We start from the raw sequence: 25,277 nt of genomic DNA on the forward strand, positions 1-25,277 counted from the left end.
TTTTTTTACAATGATACTTATGTCATGTCGTCCATAGCATTTCCCTCTCTGTGCTGTCCATAGATTGTGCATTATTACCTTACTGCATCCTCCCTCTGTTCATTTCCCTCACTTTGCATTACATCAATTTTTGCATTAGATCACCTCATTTGCATAAACCAATTAGGATATATTTTGCTTAAGATCACTCTGTATCCTTATCAGATCTCCATGTTAATGCTGACTCACGATTCCCTCTATATATACACACATACCCTCATTCATATATCTTATTGCCCTGTATCTTTACTGTCGTTTCATGCATCATATTGATGTTCTTGATGTTTGTAAATTGGTGTCTTGACATTTAGTACTTGGTTGCTGCATTCTTCACAATTTTCTTTTATCCCCATCGTTATTCCTCAATCTGTCCCCTCGGGTCAGTCACAGTCAGTAATGAATTTATTTATTTATTTTTGTTGTTGTGGTATACATCAGCTGCCTTTAAGATATGCTGATTTTCATCTGAAGGTTTTGTTAAAGGTCGTGGTTACCTGTAGATAATACTTGCAACTAGTGTCATCGAAATCAATTATCATGCAATAGAACAATTCCTAAAAACCTGCAAAATGCAGGAACCAGATTTCCTGTTAAACCTACTGTCTTTTGCTGAATTAGAATCACAATTTGGTTTCAATCCACCACACTTTAATGTCATTTTGTAAATTTAGTCATTCTCAAATTGCTGCATAACATGGTCCAGTTTACATGGTCATTGTATTATACACATCCCTTTTTCCCATGAATTCACCTCAGCATGGTACCTGTAGTGTAGGTGCCGCTCCTTTGCTGACTTACGGCATCATTCTACTACCTTCCATACTTTACCATTTGTCTCTGTATAACACTGGACTCATATACTTAAACTACACATTACCACTACTTATCTATTATGCAAAACCCTACTTCACTATCAGCTCCCATGGCACCCCTACATTTCCTCTCACTAACTGAGGCATCTTTTTGCAGCATCCATCCGCTATACCAGCAGTCCCAGCAGAGTGTTGTGTTTTCTATTTTTGTGTGTCCTTCTCATCGCAGTTTCCCCTTTGTCTCACATTGCCTCCCAAATGTCACCTGGATAATATTTTAACTTATGTAGCTGAACATTTCTAGCAACATATCCAGCATCATTTGTTGTCTCACCTGTTAAACCCCTGCACGAGCCTCTCACAGCCACATGCCCACCTGCATGTTCATCTCCTTCCACTGTTATGCAACAGCTGTGTTGATGTATACCCTGCATACCTTCCATCCATGGAAGCATGATACACTATCCCTCATATTACTACAGCACCTGTGTAGATTCAGCACAGCCACCTAAATCATCATTCACTTACCTACTATCTCACCTCATTAGCCACTGCTATACATTCATATCCATTGCACATATAGGATTTTTGTTTTCTTATGATACTTCCTATATATATATATAATAATATGTATATATGCACATTTATATATGAATACTTTCTCATAAATATAGAATATGCATTGTAACCTCCTCCTCATTTCTAAATGTCTTCCATAAATATGATTAACACTTGTATTTCTTTTATCATCTTTGTCAAGTGCTAATCCTGTTTTGCAGAAAATATGTGGATAAAGTTATCATTTGAAGTTGTAAAATTAATTTCACATGTTGTAATAGCTAGATTTGAATAAAAATTTATGTTCCCTGCTTTAGGTAGAATGAATGAGCATTATAGAATGCCATGAATTGTTTATTCCATGCATTTTCTTTTATTTCTCAAAATCCCCACAATGGTGAAACACGAATGGCACGTGCACCATTTCGTAAGAGGTAAGTTAATTCTAAGTTGACGATTTACATCAACGGCCATAGTCGGGGTGTGAACAAAACTTAGAATTCTCATCTTTTACAAAATAACACTGGATCCACTTTCAAAATTCATCATATTTTCTCAAAATATTTTCTTTCTTTTATCAGAATTTAACTTAGGATTATTTCAAAATATATACCAATGGCCATAGTCAGGGTATATTGAGAGTTAATCTCATTTTAAATTCTATAAAAGCACCAAAAGTGTTTCATTCTTCTCTTGAATTTAAATATAGATTATTATATAATACATTCAATGACCATAGTCAAGGATGTATTATATTTTCAATCTTATTTTAATTCATTTAAAGAATGAAATAGCTTTTCAAAAGTCCAATTTCAAACTTATTCAAATTCATTCATCATATAGGGTAGAATTGCATCATATTTTCAAAATTCTCCTTCAAAAATCCAAGTGATCTCAAATATCTTTCTTCAATCTATAGTTTAATTCATTCTTCTACCTTACTTCAAAGATTTAAATTCTAAAATCCAATTTAACTTTGAAATTTCAAAATTCAATCTTTATATTCTTGATTCATTCCAAATTCAAAGCTTCAAATTCAAAGTCCAAATTTGACTTTGAAATTCATTTATAGTTCAAATTCTCAAATCAATTTTGAAATTTCAAAAATCCAATTCAATTCAAAAACTCAATTTCAAAGTTCAATTTAACTTTGAAGTTTCTAAATTCATCTTCTGATTCTAAATCCAGTTTTCTTCAAAGTTTTAAATCAAAGTTAAGATGAACTTTGAAACTCAAAACCTTCTCAAGTTCAAATCTGGATCTTCAAAAAACCCAGATCATCTTTAAAAGTCCTATTTTAGGCTTCTCAAAACCCAAATCCAAAATTAAATCCTAGTCTCAATTTGGATCCAGATTTCCAAGTATAGGACTCCATTCCACTTTGGATCTCCAATCACGGATCCAAACTTCATTTAGGATTCAAATCCTTATTCAAGTCTGGATCTCCCATCACAGATCCAAATTCCATTTAGGGTCCAAACCCTTATTTCACTTTGGATCTCCAATCACAGATCCAAAATCCATTTAGGATCCAGATCCCATTCTACCATTGGATCTTAGATTCAGATCCAAATTCCAATTCTTAGGATCCAGAATCCACCTCTACTTTGGATCTCAGACTTTAGATCCAAAATCCATTCTTTAGGATCTAGAACCCAATTCACCTCGGATTTCAGATCCAAGTCCAGTTTAGGATCCAGAATCCAATTCTACTTTGGATCTCAAACTTCAGATCCAATTCCATCCTAGGATCCAAAGTCCAACCCTATCTCGGATCTCAGATTCAGATCCAAATTCCATTTAGGATCTAGAATCCAATCCTACATTGGATCTCAGACTTCAGATCCAAATCCAATTCTTAGGATCCAAAATCCAACCCTATTTTGGGTCTCAGATTCAGATCCAAAATCCAATTCTTAGGATCTAAAATCCAATCCTACACTGGATCTCAGACTTCAGATCCAAATCCATTCTAGGATCCAGAACCCAATTCAATCTTTGGATCTCAGATTTCAAATCCAACTCCATCTTAGGATCCAGAGTCCAACCCTATCTCGGATCTCAGATTTCAGATCCAAATACCATTTTGGATTCCAAATCTTGAATCCAATTCCATTCAAAACTCCAAGTCCAAATTCCACTTTAAAATTCCAATTCTCAAAGCCAGTCCCATTTTTTCAAACCAAAGTTCCTATTTCAGATCCTAAATCCAAAAATCAACTCAAAACTCTATTCAGAATCCAGAATCTGGATTCGGATTTCATCTTGAAATTCCAAGTTGTTCCAAATCCCATTTTTTAGATCCCCCACATTTCCTTCTAACTCCAAAAAACTTCAAAGTAAGAATTCAATTCCATTCCAAATATTCATCCAAAGTTCAAACTTCCAAAATTCAAAAATCCATTTATGACTTTGAAATTTTCTTTCTTTCAGTTTCAAGATCATTTCTCTCAAAGATCCAAATTCATTTTCCTAAGCTCTGATTATTCTAAAAAAACTTAGAACTTCAAATCTTAAGTTCTAAGTTAGAAACATTTCTTCACTTTATCTAATTCACTTGGAAATTCTTCAAAATACTTTCAAAAAAGAGCATACATCTTTGCATTTGCACAAGCATGATTCATTGTGCATTTAGACTTAGGATAAAAACTTAGATAATTTCTTAGCAAAACAAAAGGCATTAATTTGACCCTTGATTCGATTACCCCTGGTAAAGGCGCCAGGAACGGTCGAATCTCGTACCGACGAGCGGATCCCGTCTCCCAGTTTTCCCGCAAATATTTCAAAAACGGAGGCAAGTTATTTCAAATAATCTTTAAAATTAAGGTCAAGTGAGACCCGCAAAAGAGCTCCTCTTCTCTTCTCTTCTTTCTTTTCTCTTCTCTCTTTTCTTTCCGTTCTTTTATCTTTCTCCCTTCAAAAAGGAGGAAAATAAGAGGTTGGAAAGGAAAAGAGAAGGAAGAGAGAGAAACAACGAAAGAGGAAAAATTTTGCGATGATCACAGTTTTGGCGACCGTGATGGGACCCGTCTTCGTCCGGTTGGATCTATGCCTTTGCTTTGCTCTTATATAATCTAAGTCTTTATTCTAACATATGTCAGCTACATTTCCATGCAAACCTTAGGAGCCTAGACTCTGTCCTAAGCTGACATCATTGCATATAGGACTTAAGTATGGTTTGGTAGGACCATATTGAGGAGATTATTCCATGCTCACATTAGACTTAGGTTTTAAATACAACTCTCCTCAATTTTAGGGATTGATTGTAAACAATGTATGCAAGTGTATGCTTCCTTTTATTTAAAACTATCTCTTTAGGACTTGCATTAGAGCCATCTGATTTTTTGCATGTTGAACGTGTTTTCAAAAACATCTCTTACCTATATTGTCCCGGTCTTCACGTTGCTGGGTTGTCTCACTGAACCATAGTTCGGGAGAGAGCCTCACAACTGGACCACTTATTTGGGTTCACGCCCCCCTACCACGTACCTAAGGGCCATAGTCCGAGGTATATCGGTAGGTGCTCAAGGATGTTGGGAAGCCATTACCTTAGAACCGGAGAAATATTTCTATGCCACGTACTTCGAGCTTCGACTTGGGTATATCGGCGTATCTTGATCGGAATCAGATAATTTGAACCTTAGAGTTAGGATTAAGGTCCTACAAGCCATTTCAAATATTGCATTTAGAGTCAGCCTTTAGGGAGTGTTGTGTGCGCATCCTTGTTTGTGCAGCTTTAGTTGTATGATAAATTCTCTTATTCTCTCATATATGTATCAAACCCTTTTCAAAAACCCTGGGTGTATTATTCAAAACTTACCCTTATTTCCAAAAACCCCAGGTGTATATTTCTCTCTACCTACATTTTCCTTTTCTCTTTTAGATCAAATTTTCTTCAAAACCCTGGAAAATTCTTTTAAAATCTCCTCAACCTTTCAAAATTTCCAGGTTTGATTCTTTAAAAGGTCTATCCGTAAGTCCTGCATTCTGTCTAATCCTCCTTATTTTTCTTCTTTTCCCCAGTATCATCTCAATGGCATCAAATTCCCTCGATGTTGTCTTTCCCCGAGATCATGTCTTCTATCAGATTCAGGATGGACCCCCGGATCTGCGGGTCATCCAGTCTAGTCCTTTCTTCCCTCGGTGGTATTATTCTTGGTTCGCCACCTTCTCACGTATGTTCCCAGACCACTTGGATGACTGCGGGTTGGAGATGGCATCAGCGGTAGGCAAGCGAACCATCAACGGAGCTTTGATTCAGGCCATGGCAGAACGGTGGAATCCACGTACCTGCACATTCTGGTTTCCCTGGGGAGAAATGACTCTACTGATGGATGAGTTCAATGACATTATGGGGTTGCCCGAACCAGCTGGTCAGCCAGATGATCCTGTCGAGCAACAGTTTTTGATCAACATCAAAGGGGTAGATGTTCGAGAAGCCTTAGCAAGAGCAACAGGGAGCAGATCTTGGCCTCTCACTGAGATCAGTGGAAATCAGTTCATCGACCTATTTGAACTATATCAAAAGTATGGAGCCTATAAAGAGGTTGACACTCTGTCTCGAGCAGTGAAGGACAGGATTCAGCATGCCATGATCTTGTGCACAGTGGGGTTAGCTTTCTTCCAAGATGGTCAGAATTTCATAGACATCAGAGTTGCTCAGCTCTTTCGGAGATGGGGAAGCAAGCAGATCCGTCAGCTCTCAGTCTCCATGGCCGCATTAGCCTTCCTTTACAGAGGCTTGGCTCGATTTGCTCTTGGAGAGACCATTCTGGTAGAAGGATGCACTTACGCCTTGCAGTCGTGGTTCCTGTGACACGTCCCTTCGAAGGCCAATTCTTTCAGGTTCAACAGTAAGCAGCCGAAGACGGTCATCCAATGCCGAGCTCTGATCGAGAAGCTGCATCAAGAGGAGATCACCTGGGATTTCTTTGACAGAAGAGAGATTGTTCCTCGATACACTTATGCTCGTGACAAGCGCTACAAGTTGATGGGCCCTTTCTTTTGTGTTGATTATCAGCCAGAACGATGTCTGAGGCAGTTTTCGCAGCGGCAAGTTCGTGCCAACACCCGTTTCCCGACAGGAAACGTGTCAGAATTCAACCTGCAGTCGGATCAGTGGTCTGGGGCATATCATGTCGCAAAATATACCTGGAATTCCTTTATTTCTCTGTCTATATTTCCTGGGCCAAATGTATCATCTGAATATCAGGAGTGGTGGCAAACTGTCTGTCCACCCTCTCTTTGTCTTTGAAAGTTAAAAATATCAATGAAAATTTACTTTTTGGCCAAAAATGTTGTTCTCTATATTTTGTTTATAGCACAAATAAAAGTCACAAATCTTAAGTGACGACCTCATCCCGGGTAGATGGGACATTCCTTCCACATTTTCTTCAAATATATTTTTCTCATGGTTGACGACCTCGCCTAGGTAACAAGGCACATTTCTCTGTTATCATCAAATGGTAACACAATTATCACAAATCGTGTGATGACCCAATCCCGGGTAATGGGATAATCTCTTGAAATTGTCTACCAAATCCCTTCATTTCTTGCTTTCTCTCAAAGGAATTATGATTTTCAAAAAAGCTTTTCCATACTCTAACCATTCCCATATTCTGCAGGAAAGCTTTGGCATCTGAAAAATGGTTCAGACAAGGGCTGACAAGAGGGCTGCTCAACAACACAGTGACAACGAGTCAGAGGAGATGAATTCTCCTAGATTGTCCAAGAAGCATGACTCCGGAGATGAAAGCGATGTTGATCCGGCCATGTACCAGGTTTTTCAGAAAATGATGACTAAAATGATGGCCGAGCAGGCTAAGGCGGCTTCTAAGACCAAGGCTAAGAAGAAGCCCATGAAAAAGCCAGTCAAGATCAGCAAGCAAAAGGTACAGCGTGACAGTACCTCTGAAGATTCTGAGTCAGCGGAAGAGAATTCTGAAGAAGAGCAGTTGATTTACATCCCGAAACATCTGCGGCAGTCCAAGAGGCCGGTAGAAGAGCCAGTATCAGTGAACAAGCCCAAGCATGGGGCCCCCGCAGAGGACTCAATCCAGGCACTGACCAAAATTGTCAAAGACCTGTAAGTCCGGGATAAAGGGAAAAGGTCATACACCAGGCAGGATTTCTACCTTGGTTTGGAAGGAGACATCAATTTGGAGAATCTCCCCCGAAAATTCATTAAATTCGATGGATCCGGAGATCCCAAGGCCCATCTCGCCATGTTCTTTGCGGAATGCGCCCGGTTCAGCGAAGACAACCGTGCCCTATTTCTCTGTTTTCCCCGCAGTCTGGAGGGGATAGCTGCCAAATGGTACGCTGAACATGTCAATCCCATCGAATTGAGGGATTTCGACAAAGTTGTCAACATGTTCGTTGAGCGCTTCCTGTTCAACACGGAAGCTCTGCCCACCCTGAACCACCTGTGCAACCTGAAGCAGGAGCCCAATGAGAAGGCTAGGGATTTTATCCACAAGTGGAGAAGCCTGTGCAACAAAATGAGAAACCCTATCTCTGAGGAACATGCCCTCCAAGTCATCCTCAATAATTTCTCTCAGCCCCTAAAAAGCCTTCTCTTCCCATACCCCTCCAAATCCTTTATCGAACTGACGGAGCGAGCAGAATGGCTCGAGATGGGGGTAGAGAACAGGATGTATGAAGGTGTCGCCTTAGCCAAAAATGTGCAAGACCCAAAGAAGAAGGCACACTTCACCTACTCCGACGAGGTTCCAGGGGATGATCAGGGCAGTAGCAGCAAACAGGGCAGTGGCAGTGGCACAAAGCCCGAGCAGAACAGGGGAAGAAAGGGCAAATTCTTCAAGAACAATGATAAGCCTCTTCCGGCCGGTCCTCAACAAAAGGGGGACCTTCAAGAAAAGCCCAAACATATAAACTGGAGCAGGGATCGGAAGTTCACTCCCCTCGACCAGCCTTTGGAGAAAATTCTAGAATACTTGTTGTCTCACGGGATGGTAAAACTTCCCAAGGTGGCAGATCCACCAGTGCTCATGGGAAGATTTAAGGAACAATACTGCAAGTTTCACAGAGCGATGGGCCACGATACCGAGTATTGCTTCGTCCTGAAGCATCTGATTCAGGATTGTATTGATAAAAGCATCCTCATCGAGGATGAAGAAGAGGGCAAAATGGACATCCTGTCCGCCCCATTCCCAAAACATTCAGTGTCAACCGTTTCAGAAGGTTCTTTTCTCCCGCAGAGTCATATACATCTTTGTTACGAAGAGGAGATGAGTCTGCAGCATCAGGTAATGGTTCTACGCCAGGACCAGCCTGCATCTCGGAGAGGGGATATCCTCTCATTTTTGAACATCAGAAACACGTCAGTGGGGAATGGGAAAACCCAAGTTTTCCCAAAAAGATTTCTGAAAAAGGAAGCTGGTACAGAGGAAGCAGAAACCTTAGAAGCAGCAGAAGAGCGGGCCAGAAGCCTTCAGAAGCCGATTATAGCGCTCTCCAACATCTCCATTTTTGAGTTGACTCACGACTCTCCCCAACATAAAGAAAAACTAGATGATCTATTGAGGAAGATCAAGGTGAAACCGGGTACCACGCCTGATGACATGGCACAGATAGTGAACCAAGCAATGACTAATGCACCTATCACTTTCTCTGATGAGGACCTGCCAAAGCCTCATTCATTTCACAATAATGCACTATACATTGTAGTAAGGACCAAGGGCATGACTGTCCCGCATGTACTGGTTGATGGAGGCAGCAGCCTCAATATTTGTCCAGAGATGACAGCGAAAGCATTGGGATTAAAAGAAGAAGAATATGTGCCTGATCCCATCACCATCTACGGCTTTGATAATCACGGGCAGACTGCCAAGGGCAAGATCTTTCTGGAAATTTTTATCAACTACTCAGTGCACACGGTGCTATTCCATGTTGTCAATGTGCCGCCAACTTACAATCTATTATTGGGACGAACATGGATCCACAACGCCAATGCAGTTCCATCAACTCTCCACCAATGCTTAAAGTGGTCCAAAGGTGGAATGATCACCACCATTTTGGGCGAAGATCCTGAAGAGAGGCTGCCACAGCCTATGATTCCTCGTCCAACATTCACAGCTGATATTCCAAGCATCCGAGAAGCGGATGAGATCAATCTCAGTGACAGTCTAGAGATGCTGAAACTTAAAGATGTCATGGGAGAGGATAATGTTGCAGCTGCGGTCCAATGGCAGGGACCTTGTTTCTTCAAGTTAGGAGGATGCATTAATTACACCTCCTTCAAAGATCATCCCTTATTTCCTCAGTTCTCCAAAGCCAGAAAGGGATTTGATCTGCTGATAAAACATGGATACCAGCCATTCCGAGGCATGGGGAAAGATGAAGATGGCATGATAGAGCCCATCATTCCAGTTCGGCATGCGGATAGTTCAGGGTTGGGGTTCACCGGTCAGGATTCCAGCAAAAAGACAGTTTTTGTCAAAGGAAACAAGTGAAGATGATGCCTTAGTTTTCCTGCTTTCTTTTATTCTCTTTTTATCTTGTAGGGACAATACAGTCCCATCTTTTGTTAAAGTCTTGTAAATACTTTACTTCAATCAATGAAAAATCAAAATTTTCTCTTCAAGTATCCATCAAATTCCTTCTTATATTTTGTCTATGTCATTATTCTTTACTTTATACAAAAATTTGATTTGGATCGTACTTTCTCTTAAATAAAACCTTTCTTACATTTTCAGGACCATTAACACCTGAATCAATGACAAGATTTGTTATCAATCCCAAGTATCTAAAATTGGCGAGGTTTCCTGAGATGAAAGATAGGGCAGAGGTCAGTCAGGCAGCAGATCAGACTGAAGAGCCAACCGAGTTTGATTCCACTATTCAGGATTTGCCAGAATTTGCTCACATTCAGAAGCAGGATGAACCATCATCTTTGGTTCAAGATCCAACTGAGGATATTAACATTGGGTCGGAAGATGATCCGAAGATTCTCAAAATCGGGTCGAGTCTAAGCGAAATTGAAAAGGCTAGACTCATCCAATTCCTCAAAAAGCATCAGGAAGTATTTGTCTGGACTTACGAAGATATGCCAGGATTAGATATCAAGCTGGTTGAGCATCGACTCAAGTTGAAACCAGAAGCCAGACCAATCAAGCAGAAATTGAGAAAATTAGACCCTCGAATTGAGCAACAAGTCAAGAAAGGACTTGAAGATCTATTGAAAGCAGGCTTCATCCGAGCCATTGATTACCCAGATTGGTTGGCAAATATCGTAGCAGTCCCTAAAAAGAACAGAAAAGTTCGGATTTGCATTGATTTCAGGGACCTCAATAAAGCCACCCCGAAAGACGATTATCCGCTTCCCAATATCGACCTGTTGATCGATAGCACAGCAGGTCATGCCATGTTTTCTTTCATGGACGGATATTCAGGTTATAATCAAATTAAGTTGGCCGTTCGTGATCAGTCGAAGACCTCATTTACTATCCCATGGGGAACCTTCTGCTATACAGTGATGCCATTTGGGCTCAAGAATGCCGGGGCAACCTATCAAAGGGCGATGGCCGTTATTTTCCACGATCAAATGCACAAGAATATGGATGCGTATGTGGATGACATTTTGGTTAAGTCTAAAGAAGAAGAGGATCACCTCGATGCTCTTAGTCAAGTTTTTGAAAGGCTTACTCTTTACAAATTGAGACTTAACCCTCAAAAATGTGTTTTTGGAGTAGAATCCGGCAAACTGCTCGGCTTCATCATCAGCAAGAAAGGGATCGAAGTAGATCCGGCCAAGGCAAAAGCCATTATTGACATGCCGCCTCCAACTAATCTTAGGGAACTGCGAAGCCTTCAAGGGCGTATTCAGTCTATTCGCAGATTCATCTCTAATTTGGCTATGAGATGCGAGCCTTTCAACCATTTGCTGAGAAAAGGAGTTAAATTTGAATGGGGATCGGAATGTCAGCTCTCGTTTGAGCGCATCAAGCAGTATCTCCTTAATCCACCAGTTTTGAAGCCGCCTAAGCTGGGAAGGCCTCTCTTGCTATATATTTCAGTCAATCAGAATGCCTGTGGTGGATTCCTCGCTCAGTATGAAGAAGGCAGCCTGATAGAGCACGCCATCTACTACGTGAGCAAAACATTCATTGATTATGAAAAGAAGTATTCTCAGATGGAGAAAACTTGTCTGGCTCTAGTTTGGATGTGCCAAAAGTTAAGACATTACTTGTTGGCTTCTGAAATTAAGTTCTTATCAAAGCTTAATCCTCTCAGATACATTTTGGAACAACCCTTTCTCACTGGACGGATTACAAAGTGGCAAGTCCTTCTAATGCAATATGACTTAGAGTATGTCTCTCAAAAGTCGATTAAAGGCCAAGCGATCGCAGATCAGTTGGCGGATTTCCCCCTGACTGAAGAAATTAAAGAAGAGGATGATTTTCCTGATGAGCACATCTATAATATCCAACAGCCCCCAGTTTGGAACATGTTCTTCGATGGCTCTAAAAACATGTCTGGCATCGGGATTGGAGTCTTGTTAATTACTCCAGAAAAAGAAATGATCCCTTACTCTCTTAAGCTTGGTTTCCAATGCACTCATAATATGGCCGAGTATGAAGCTCTAATACAAGGCCTCAAAATCTTGCAAAATTTTGATGTCAAAAGAGTACATGCCTTTGGTGATTCCCTACTTGTTGTCAGTCAAGTTAACACTGAATGGCAAGTAAAAGATCCAAAATTGATTCCGTATCAGAAGATTGTCTTAGCTCTTGTGGACAGCTTCGAAGAATTTCAGCTCAGTCACATCAGAAGAGAGCATAATCAGATAGCTGATGGTTTAGCCAGTCTGGGCTCCATTCTATCCTTCAAAAGTGGTGAGTTATGTCGTTCTTTTGAAGTTGGCAGACTCGAGCAACCCGCTTTCGATTCAAATATGCAAGTAAACCAGGTTAATCAGAAGGAAAAACCTTGGTATCAAAATATCAAAAATTTCATTGAGACTGGTGAATTTCCAACAGAAATGACTAAAAGAGAGCAACGTGCGATTCAACGCATGTCTACCAGATATTTCATTCTTGCCAATGTCCTTTACCGCCGTGGGTTCAGTTCTGAATATGCCAGATGTTTAGACAAAGAAGAAGCTATGGAAGTTATCCAGGACGCATATGAAGGGATTTGTGGTGGCCATGTCGGCTATCAAACTCTCGTCAAACAGATCGTTCGAGCAGGGTACTATTGGAATACCATGCAGCAGGACTGTCATGGATTTGTGAAGAAATGCGTCAAGTGTCAATTACACGCGCCTTATATTCATGCTCCGGCCGCATATCTACAATCAGTTGTTTCTCCTTGGCCATTTTCTATGTGAGCTTTTGACGTCGTCGGCCCGATTACTCCTTCTGCTTCTAACGGCCACAAATACTTTCTGGCTGCGACGGAGTATTTCACGAAATGGGTTGAAGCTGTTACTCTACGCACAGTAGAAGGCCGCCATGTGGTTTCTTTCATTCATAAGAACATCCTTTGCCGCTTCGGCATACCACATGATATTGTCTTAGATAATGGAACCCATTTCAAAAATGAGAAAATGAAAACCTTCTGTTCTAAATTCAGAATTTCCCATCATTTCTCAGCTCCTTATTATCCTCAAGGGAATGGCCAGGCAGAAGCCACCAATAAGATCTTGATTCGTATTCTGGAAAGGACTGTGAAGACAGGTCGAGACTGGCATGAGAAGATTCATGACGCACTTTGGGCATATCGGACCACCATTCAGACTCCGACTAATGCCACTCCTTCAGAACTTGTTTACGGGACTGAAGTAGTATTGCCTCTCCATGTCCAAAAGCCCGCTCTCAAATTCGCTTATCTTATAGAATTGCCACTTGATCAGTATCAGCAGCAGAGATTGGTGCAGCTGGATCTGCTAGATGAAAAAAGGCTTAAGGCAGCAGAGCATGCTCAAGCTTATCGACAGAGGATAGCTCGACACTATGCCAAGTCCGTCATTGAGAGAAAATTTCAAGTTAACGATTTGGTGCTCAGATCGACAGCTCATCTCAAGCATCGACCACGGGGCAAGTGGTCACCCAATTGGGAAGGCCCTTATGTGGTTAAGGAAGCTTTGCCTCACAATTCGTATCGTCTAATCAACGCAGATGGAGTGGAGATGCCAGATCCCATCAATGCTCTGCATTTGAAGAAATTTTATACTTAGAATTTTCATTCAAAAATCTTTTGTACTATTCAAAGAGCCATTTCAATAAAATAATGATCTTCTATCAATTCTTACATTCCTCTCCATGATACTGGGGCATTTTATTTTAATTCATAAAAATCTTTCTCATCATATGCAGGCAGGATTAGACGAAAGTTCTTTTCCTCAAAATTTTGTTAATTTTTAATTGATCTTGTGATCTTTATTTTCATTTGATTCATTTTGCTTTGATCAGATTTACATCAAGCTAATGCTCATTTATGTCAAGTTTTAACAAAATTTTCAATCTTATTAAAATTTCATCTACCTTTATCTTTAAAATGTACCCCTTCAGGTTAAGGGATAAACCTGATGCCTCCTTTCAATGAGGTATTCTCTTTATTATTTCCCCCGTTTAGGATAAGGGGATAAATCCTGAATTATCTTCTAAAAACCAGTTCTCACATTGCTTATTTCTCAAACTTTTTCAATCATATATTGAGCTCATTTGAAAAAAACTCGGTCCTCACACCGGTAACCTTCTAAAATCAGTCTTCTGACCAAAAAAAAAAAAAACAACCTTTCTCCTTCTAAGTTCAAGTTCTGACTTAAATCTCCCAAAATTTCATGTATTTCCAAAAGATCCAACACTCGTTGGTCATATATTTTCAAAGGATCCAGCATCTCGCTGGTCATGTATTTCCAAAAGGATCCAACACTCGTTGGTCATATTTTCCAAAAGATCCAGCTTCCGCTGTCGCGTATTCCAAAAGATCAAACCCTTAGGGTGCGACTCTTCAATTCTATCATCTCCAAAACCTTCAAGATCTTCAATCTTTTAAAATTCTATCAGTTTCCCAACCTTTGGTTACAATATCTTCAAAATCTCATCATTCTCTCAACCCTCGGGTTGTAACCTCCCAAATTCAGTCACTTTGCAAATCATCAGATTAAATCCTTCATTTTCAAATCCAGTTTTATAACTGGTCGGGATTTTCAAATCCAGTTTCTATAACTGGTCGGGATTTTCAAATCCAGTTTCTATAACTGGTCGGGATTTTCAAAATCCAGTGTTTTCACTGGTCGGGATTTTCAAATCCAGTTTCTATAACTGGTCGGGATTTTCAAATCCAGTTTTTATAACTGGTCGGGATTTTCAAATCCAGTTTCTATAACTGGTCGGGATTTTCAAAATCCAGTGTTTTCACTGGTCGGGATTTTCAAATCCAGTGTTTTCACTGGTCGGGATTTTCAAATCCAGTTTCTATAACTGGTCGGGATTTTCAAATCCAGTTTCTATAACTGGTCAGGATTTTCAAATCCAGTTTCTATAACTAGTCGGGATTTTCAAATCCAGTTTCTATAACTGGTCGGGATTTGAAATCCAGTGTTTTCACTGGTCGGGATTATCAAAAATCCAGTTTCTCATAAACTGGTCAGGATTTCCAAAACCTCATGTATTTCATCAAGTCCAGTTTTCTAAAGTCTGATTTCTTACACCATTTTTTTAAATTACAGCTAAGTGTCTCATCAAAATCTATATTGAGTGATTATTTCACAAGAAATTCGTGAAAACTTTGCCAATTTGCTAAAAGCATTTGTCAATTCTAAATATTCTTACTGCACAAAGAGAATTCTCTCATATTACCTCTACTATTTCTTTCAAAAGGTGAAACTTTTTGTGAAAAAGAGGTAAAATTCAAATCTTTTCCTGTTGATCAACCAAAAGGATGTAAGAAATGTCCTCGATATGATCAATAAAAGAAATCTTCAATGATGTTGAAAAGCCAGAAGCGAATTGATATTGATCTTAGCTATGACGCATGTTTTAAATGACTTTCTGACAATCAGGCAGTGGAAATATCTTGAGCCATAAAAAGAATACACTCAATCCATATCTCCTCATTTATTTATTTAAAGCTTCAGTCAAATATCCGCAAAAGAGATCTCTCAATTGTCGTCAAGATGAAGGCGAATTAAGAGAGTAGATCCCCAAGGCCAAAGAAGATTTGAAACATCTCCAAGATGACGGAGTTTGTGACGGATCCTTCCAGGAAAAGTTCGGATCACTGTCGAGATGAAGGCAGATGCGATGAACCTACCGACAAACCCTAAAAGATATTTGATTTCAGCTACATCTAAAGACCTTTTTTGAGCCAATATCATATAGAATCCCTGAGATAAAAGAAGGATCGGAATATCTCCAAGATGAAGGAGTTCGTGACGTACCCTTCCCTAAAAAAGAGAGAAAAGTCAGGACATCCAAATGAAGGATGATGTGAAAAACCGAGAAAGCCCAATGACTCAAAAGAGTGCAAAAAGATCATCGTGGGAAAACACACAGATATCAAACTGCCGAAGTTGCCAGAAGTCATCTTTTCCCATGCAAAATTCTTTTATCAATATCTCTTCATTTTCTGCTTTTATGAAATTAAGAATATTTCTTTTATTCTCATATCAGGGAAATGGATAGCTTCCTTGAAGAAAATCATCAGTGCCAAAATTTTGAATTTGACTCTTATAACTGAGGAGTTAACCTCATTTGGGGGAAATACTCTAGGTAAAAGAGAGAATATCTTTCGCACATACGTGCATATTTCCAAGCGTTTGAATCTACTATGATTTTATCTTATTGGCAAAATTTTCTAGCTATTCCAAGAATAAAATAAACATTCAATATCCATTTTGATGCAACCTAGCGTTGTTTATATTTCCAAGAAGAGTTACCTCTGAAGAAGTATCTTTTCTTGTCCCATCACGGTTTTCTCATTAACGAATTTCGTATGGATGACCCACTCAGGATAAGGGTCAAACCTGAACCATTTGCGAAAGATTTTTTGATTTCAAAAGCTATTTCAGTCTCAGCAAATGAGACGCCCAATTTCTTTCCCTTTTCAAAGCTTTAGGGACTCTATATTTCCTCCTTTCGCAAAATCCTCTCTCAGATTTGTTCGTCCAAATTCCGAAGGTCCCATCGTGCTTTCTCCATTTTTGAGAAACTCGTATGGTAGATTTCCCATCCAGATTAAGAGTTAACCCGGAACCTCGCTTCGCGAGGTATCTTCCTTGCAGGTTTGGGTTAAACCTGAGTCACATTCCAATGAGATTCCTCGTTTTGACGAGATGTTTTCTTCCAGTCCCATCATGGTTCTTCCCATCAAGGAACCTATACTTCATACATTCATCCAAAGAAAGGATCATACTCGGGCTTCATTTCACAAGGCGTTTCCCAAAATGTCCCATCAAGGTCCCCGTGTATCCCTTTCCTCAATTCAAATTCATCTTGATATATCTTTGTCCCATCCAGGTTAAGGGCTAAACCTGAATCATTCCAAAAAGAGTATCTTGTCTCACCCATGAGACCTGATCAAAATTTTCATTTCCCACCATTTCAAAATTTCCATCTAAAGTCCCATCACGATTTCCTCATTTTCTACTCGATCATATCATTTTCGAGGATTTCGTTTCCCCAAAACCATTCATGATAAGGTTTCAAAGCCTGAGAAGCCATGTTTCCCAAAAAAAATTCTTCCACACCCAGTTCAGACCTGCTGACTGGGGCATTTTCAAAATTTGGAGTCTTGTCTTTGCCACTAAGCTCGGCTCTCAACCGGCTTAGTAGCAAAGAGGGGCATCTGTGAACACTCCAAATTTTTCAAAGATTTACAAAATGACCTTTTTGCCCCTGACTCCATCTTCTGAGAAAATCAAAGCGATTTCAAAGCTAAATTTCAGTCATTCTTCAGATTTTCTGGACTAAAAACCATATTGATCCATTCAAAATTGATTTCGGGTTCGAACCCAGTGTTCTAAATCCAAATCTGAACCCCGTTGTCCGATTTCCAAAATAAAATCGCAAAAATACCAAAAAAAAATGATTTTGAAAGGCTCGGGCGGCTCATTCAGCACTCTGATGGATCCCTAGCCCTATATTTCTCGATTCGAGGTTGTAAACCTCGAATATGTCTCAAAAATTCGGACATAGACACATTTTTTGAAGAAATTTTCTCAAAATAGCTCAGAAAAATTCCCTTTTGTAAATATTTTACAAAAACACAAAAAATTAGTTTTAAATCTTTGATTTCTCGTAAAGCTCTAGGATTTTATTCTAAAAATACAAAAAAAATAGAAAAATAACATAAAAACCAAAAAAATCAAGAAGAGCTACAAAGAAAATGGATGATTTTCAAGCATTTGAAGCCATTTTACCAGAAACCTCATTTTCAAAACCATTTTGTAAAAATTTCCTAAAAAGAGGACCATCTTTTTGAAAAAAGGGAAAAGCTTTAACGGGTTCCTCCCGCACCTCTTTCCTCCTCTTTCCATCGTTAATCTCAAAACGGCCTTCTTCGCTCTTCACCCTCGATCTTCAACTGACCTTCCTCTCGAACCTTCGTTCTTTCCCTTTAAGAGCAGCACTCGGGGAAGAACGAGGGATCCCATTTTTTTTTTCGCATCATCAACCTTCTCTAAGTAATACATCGTTCATCGGGTTCTTCCTGAGAACGAAATTTTCCAGTCCAATTTTCACCCAACAAACCGCCCCTCCAAGCCACTGAAGGACTCCTTCATTCCAGATTTCTGCTTCGACCATCGATTTTTCTTGGGAATAAAGGACTTCAGTCCATCCAGCATCTCTCTCATCCAGGAATTTCACCGGCGATCGGATTCTCCATCTTCCCTCCCCTGCAAGGACAAGAAGAGGAATTCCCCCGCAGCCTCCTGTAAGGGATTCAATCCTCCACAAACAAGGTGAGTGCTCTTTTTCTTCCTCTCCTTAATCTTCCCTCGGTTTTCCCTAAAATCCGACCCTTGCCCCATCAAAGCACCCGTAGCAGTGTTGATTTGTTTGTAACAAATCAGGTTGCTTCTGTGCGACATTAACAGAATGACCTCATTCTAACATTCCTGCGTTTTATTATCTCATTTTTTTTTTCTTTCCTTGAACCTCTGCGTCAACATTTTTTTTTGGCCTTTTGATTGGCGCTCTGCATTTCTATTTTTCGCATCTTATTTCTTTTATTTGTTATCATTAAGTTTCTTGCTATTTTATAGTGATATACCTCACCTTTGTGCTCTGTTTTCTGGTTGATCAGAAGACTATATGTATGTTCCTCCTTTTCGCTATATTTTCATCCATATCAGATTTTCCTGCAGGTTATCAATCTTAGCTTTTATCTCTTATGTTATTTTGGGAAATCGACCCCTGTCTTTATTCGGCCATTGTAGTTGAGTTTTTATTAATACAGTAATTTCCTTATTTGAATATAAGACATCATGTCACGAAGGATCTGGAAGGCTATTCAGGTGTCCTCAAGTGAACATCATACAATAGTTTGATAATCATATCAAGAGTTGTTAAAAGTGACCCCTGGTAAGGTCGATTCACCCGATGGCCATCTAATCATGTGTGATGTGAGTATCATCGTGCCTAAATATTCTCACACCTGTATGTTAATAATAGACCCACATACATCTATTGAGAGTGTGGTTACGTTCATGTGCTAATATTTGTCTATCAATTCAAAATTGAATGGATGATCTATCCCAACCAGTGAATTGAAATAAGGGATCCTAAAAACTGGTGATGAGCATCTAAGAGAAGTGACTGCCAGAAGGCCATAGATCAAGAATAAGCAGCCAGGTTTAGTGCGTGAGAAGAGTCCATGAGAAATGGCGATCATATCCCGCTTGGCGGAAGTGTATTGATCAAAGCTTCATAAAGGAAGCTACAGGTAGATGCAAGATTTTCAGGTCACAATGAAGGTTGTCTCCTTTTGCTTACTGATAAATTGTTGAGCGCAACATTTTTTTTTTACAATGATACTTATGTCATGTCGTCCATAGCATTTCCCTCTCTGTGCTGTCCATAGATTGTGCATTATTACCTTACTGCATCCTCCCTCTGTTCATTTCCCTCACTTTGCATTACATCAATTTTTGCATTAGATCACCTCATTTGCATAAACCAATTAGGATATATTTTGCTTAAGATCACTCTGTATCCTTATCAGATCTCCATGTTAATGCTGACTCACGATTCCCTCTATATATACACACATACCCTCATTCATATATCTTATTGCCCTGTATCTTTACTGTCGTTTCATGCATCATATTGATGTTCTTGATGTTTGTAAATTGGTGTCTTGACATTTAGTACTTGGTTGCTGCATTCTTCACAATTTTCTTTTATCCCCATCGTTATTCCTCAATCTGTCCCCTCGGGTCAGTCACAGTCAGTAATGAATTTATTTATTTATTTTTGTTGTTGTGGTATACATCAGCTGCCTTTAAGATATGTTGATTTTCATCTGAAGGTTTTGTTAAAGGTCGTGGTTACCTGTAGATAATACTTGCAACTAGTGTCATCGAAATCAATTATCATGCAATAGAACAATTCCTAAAAACCTGTAAAATGCAGGAACCAGATTTCCTGTTAAACCTACTGTCTTTTGCTGAATTAGAATCACAATTTGGTTTCAATCCACCACACTTTAATGTCATTTTATAAATTTAGTCATTCTCAAACTGCTGCATAACATGGTCCAGTTTACATGGTCATTGTATTATACACATCCCTTTTTCCCATGAATTCACCTCAGCATGGTACCTGTAGTGTAGGTGCCGCTCCTTTGCTGACTTATGGCATCATTCTACTACCTTCCATACTTTACCATTTGTCTCTGTATAACACTGGACTCATATACTTAAACTACACATTACCACTACTTATCTATTATGCAAAACCCTACTTCACTATCAGCTCCCATGACACCCCTACATTTCCTCTCACTAACTAAGGCATCTTTTTGCAGCATCCATCCGCTATACCAGCAGTCCCAGCACAGTGTTGTGTTTTCTATTTTTGTGTGTCCTTCTCATCGCAGTTTCCCCTTTGTCTCATATTGCCTCCCAAATGTCACCTGGATAATATTTTAACTTATGTAGCTGAACATTTCTCGCAACATATCCAGCATCATTTGCTGTCTCACCTGTTAAACCCCTGCACGAGCCTCTCACAGCCACATGCCCACCTGCATGTTCATCTCCTTCCACTGTTATGCAGCAGCTGTGTTGATGTATACCCTGCATACCTTCCATCCATGGCAGCATGATACACTATCCCTCATATTACTACAACACCTGTGTAGATTCAGCACAGCCACCTAAATCATCATTCACTTACCTACTATCTCACCTCATTAGCCACTGCTATACATTCATATCCATTGCACATATAGGATTTTTGTTTTCTTATGATACTTCCTGTATATATATATATAATAATATGTATATATGCACATGTATATATGAATACTTTCTCATAAATATAGAATATGCATTGTAACCTCCTCCTCATTTCTAAATGTCTTCCATAAATATGATTAACACTTGTATTTCTTTTATCATCTTTGTCAAGTGCTAATCCTGTTTTGCAGAAAATATGTGGATAAAGTTATCATTTGAAGTTGTAAAATTAATTTCACATGTTGTAATAGCTAGATTTGAATAAAAATTTATGTTCCCTGCTTTAGGTAGAATGAATGAGCATTATAGAATGCCATGAATTGTTTATTCCATGCATTTTTCTTTTATTTCTCAAAATCCCCACAATGGTGAAACACGAATGGCACGTGCACCATTTCGTAAGAGGTAAGTTAATTCTAAGTTGACGATTTACATCAACGGCCATAGTTGGGGTGTGAACAAAACTTAGAATTCTCATCTTTTACAAAATAACACTGGATCCACTTTCAAAATTCATCATATTTTCTCAAAATATTTTCTTTCTTTTATCAGAATTTAACTTAGGATTAATTCAAAATATATACCAATGGCCATAGTCAGGGTATATTGAGAGTTAATCTCATTTTAAATTCTATAAAAGCACCAAAAGTGTTTCATTCTACTCTTGAATTTAAATATAGATTATTATATAATACATTCAATGACCATAGTCAAGGATGTATTATATTTTCAATCTTATTTTAATTCATTTAAAGAATGAAATAGCTTTTCAAAAGTCCAATTTCAAACTTATTCAAATTCATTCATCATATAGGGTAGAATTGCATCATATTTTCAAAATTCTCCTTCAAAAATCCAAGTGATCTCAAATATCTTTCTTCAATCTATAGTTTAATTCATTCTTCTACCTTACTTCAAAGATTTAAATTCTAAAATCCAATTTAACTTTGAAATTTCAAAATTCAATCTTTATATTCTTGATTCATTCCAAATTCAAAGCTTCAAATTCAAAGTCCAAATTTGACTTTGAAATTCATTTATAGTTCAAATTCTCAAATCAATTTTGCAATTTCAAAAATCCAGTTCAATTCAAAAACTCAATTTCAAAGTTCAATTTAACTTTGAAGTTTCTAAATTCATCTTCTGATTCTAAATCCAGTTTTCTTCAAAGTTTTAAATCAAAGTTAAGATGAACTTTGAAACTCAAAACCTTCTCAAGTTCAAATCTGGATCTTCAAAAAACCCAGATCATCTTTAAAAGTCCTATTTTAGGCTTCTCAAAACCCAAATCCAAAATCAAATCCTAGTCTCAATTTGGATCCAGATTTCCAAGTATAGGACTCCATTCCACTTTGGATCTCCAATCACGGATCCAAATTTCATTTAGGATTCAAATCCTTATTCTACTCTGGATCTCCCATCACAGATCCAAATTTCATTTAGGGTCCAAACCCTTATTTTACTTTGGATCTCCAATCACAGATCCAAAATCCATTTAAGATCCAGATCCTATTCTACCATTGGATCTTAGATTCAGATCCAAATTCCAATTCTTAGGATCCAGAATCCACCTCTACTTTGGATCTCAGACTTCAGATCCAAAATCCATTCTTTAGGATCTAGAACCCAATTCACCTCGGACCTCGGATTTCAGATCCAAGTCCAGTTTAGGATCCAGAATCCAATTCTACTTTGGATCTCAAACTTCAGATCCAATTCTATCCTAGGATCCAAAGTCCAACCCTATCTCGGATCTCAGATTCAGATCCAAATTCCATTTAGGATCTAGAATCTAATCCTACATTGGATCTCAGACTTCAGATCCAAATCCAATTCTTAGGATCCAATATCCAACCCTATTTTGGGTCTCAGATTCAGATCCAAAATCCAATTCTTAGGATCTAAAATCCAATCCTACACTGGATCTCAGACTTCAGATCCAAATCCATTCTAGGATCCAGAACCCAATTCTATCTTTGGATCTCAGATTTCAGATCCAACTCCATCTTAGGATCCAGAGTCCAACCCTATCTCGGATCTCAGATTTCAGATCCAAATACCATTTTGGATTCCAAATCTTGAATCCAATTCCATTCAAAACTCCAAGTCCAAATTCCACTTTAAAATTCCAATTCTCAAAGCCAGTCCCATTTTTTCAAACCAAAGTTCCTATTTCAGATCCTAAATCCAAATATCAACTCAAAACTCTATTCAGAATCCAGAATCTGGATTCGGATTTCATCTTGAAATTCCAAGTTGTTCCAAATCCCATTTTTTAGATCCCCCACATTTCCTTCTAACTTCAAAAAACTTCAAAGTAAGAATTCAATTCCATTCCAAATATTCATCCAAAGTTCAAACTTCCAAAATTCAAAAATCCATTTATGACTTTGAAATTTTCTTTCTTTCAGTTTCAAGATCATTTCTCTCAAAGATCCAAATTCATTTTCCTAAGCTCTGATTATTCTAAAAAAAATTAGAACTTCAAATCTTAAGTTCTAAGTTAGAAACATTTCTTCACTTTATCTAATTCACTTGGAAATTCTTCAAAATACTTTCAAAAAAGAGCATACATCTTTGCATTTGCACAAGCATGATTCATTGTGCATTTAGACTTAGGATAAAAACTTAGATAATTTCTTAGCAAAACAAAAGGCATTAATTCGACCCTTGATTCGATTACCCCTGGTAGAGGCGCCAGGAACGGTCGAATCTTGTACCGACGAGCGAATCCCGTCTCCCAGTTTTCCCGCAAATATTTCAAAAATGGAGGCGAGTTATTTCAAATAATCTTTAAAATTAAGGTCAAGTGAGACCCGCAAAAGAGTTCCTCTTCTCTTCTCTTCTTTCTTTTCTCTTCTCTCTTTTCTTTCCGTTCTTTTATCTTTCTCCCTTCAAAAAGGAGGAAAATAAGAGGTTGGAAAGGAAAAGAGAAGGAAGAGAGAGAAACAACGAAAGAGGAAAAATTTTGCGATGATCACAATACCTTTGATGGAAAACTGTAGATTTATGTTAGTTGAAAGCTTAGGCAAAATTGATATACCTGCTGCCATTCAATTTTGTTCATATTATAAATTTATTGCTTCATATTTGAGTGGTAGCTTAGTTCCTGGTGATGATCCTGAAGGTGCTCCATCCAATTGTCTTCATAGTAAAGTCGGGTCATCGAAGCATCGCCACCGTGGTTTGAGGTATGTATTTCACACTAAACCCACTTCACTTTTATTATTTCTGCAAAATACACTGTTCATACCCTTCATATTTCCAGATCTTACATACTTGTTCCCACCATGGGCATGTATTTCACACCACTTCTAGCTTTATGCACAATTGCATGGTACCTTCATAATTTGTCACCCATTTACCCGTCACTGTAGCTATCACTTATTCCATCTGCACCATTTCCAGCCCATACTGATTATTTATAACATGTGGAAGTTGAAGTTCTAGTTCATATCCCACCATCAGCACACACAGTCACAGCTCACCAATTCTCTGTTATTGTGGTCATTTTCACATCCACATTATAGCTATCTCCACAGTACCTGTTGTATGGCAGCATTCTCTTCTTATGACACCCTCCAATTGTGTTAAATACCTACAGTCATCTTAGCATTATTTACAATTTCTTCACCTTTGTGCCACTTACAACAGCACACCTCATTGCAGTCTCACCTTGTATATAGCAGGCAGCTATTAATATTGTGCATGCATGGATGCAAGGGCTGTGACAAATCATGATGTCTCTTTCCATCTCACCACTCTGCAAGTATACAACACCTAAAGCAAGTCACTTACTGCCCTTCATTCACCCCATTCACCTAACACTTTCAGCCACATCAAGCATCTTCTGTATTTCCTTTTTCTGGAATCTGCAAAAAGCCATGGTAAGTGTGATCATCGCAAATTTTTTCCTCTCGTAATATTCTCTCTCTTCCTTTCCAACCTCTATTTTCCTCCTTTTTGAGGGGAGAAAATAAAAGACGGAAGGAAAAAGAGAAGAGAAAAGAAAAGAAGAGAAGAGGAACTCTTTTGCGGGGTCTCACTTGACCTTAATTTTGAAAATAACTCACCTTCGTTTTTGAAATATTTGCGTGAAAAATGGGAGACGGGATCCACTCGTCGGTACGAGGTTTGATCGTTCCTGGCGCCTTTACCAGGGGTAATCGAACCAAGGGTCGAATTTATGCATTTTGCTTTGCTAAGAAATTATCTAAGAATTTATCTTTAGTCTAAATGCACAAAGAATCATGCTTGTGCAATGCAAAAGATGTATGCTCTCTTTTGAAAGATGTTTTTAAAATTTTTCAAGTGTTTCTGAGATGAATCTGATGATAGAATGAAGAAATGGTTTCTACGTTAGAACTTAAGATTTAAAGTTCTAAGTTTTTGAAATAATCAGAGCCAGGGAAAATAAATCTGGATTTTGAAAGGAATGA

The sequence above is a fragment of the Nuphar pumila genome, chromosome 9, assembly GCF_984573655.1.
Source record: "Nuphar pumila chromosome 9, dmNupPumi1.hap1.1, whole genome shotgun sequence".
Classification (NCBI taxonomy): domain Eukaryota; kingdom Viridiplantae; phylum Streptophyta; class Magnoliopsida; order Nymphaeales; family Nymphaeaceae; genus Nuphar; species Nuphar pumila.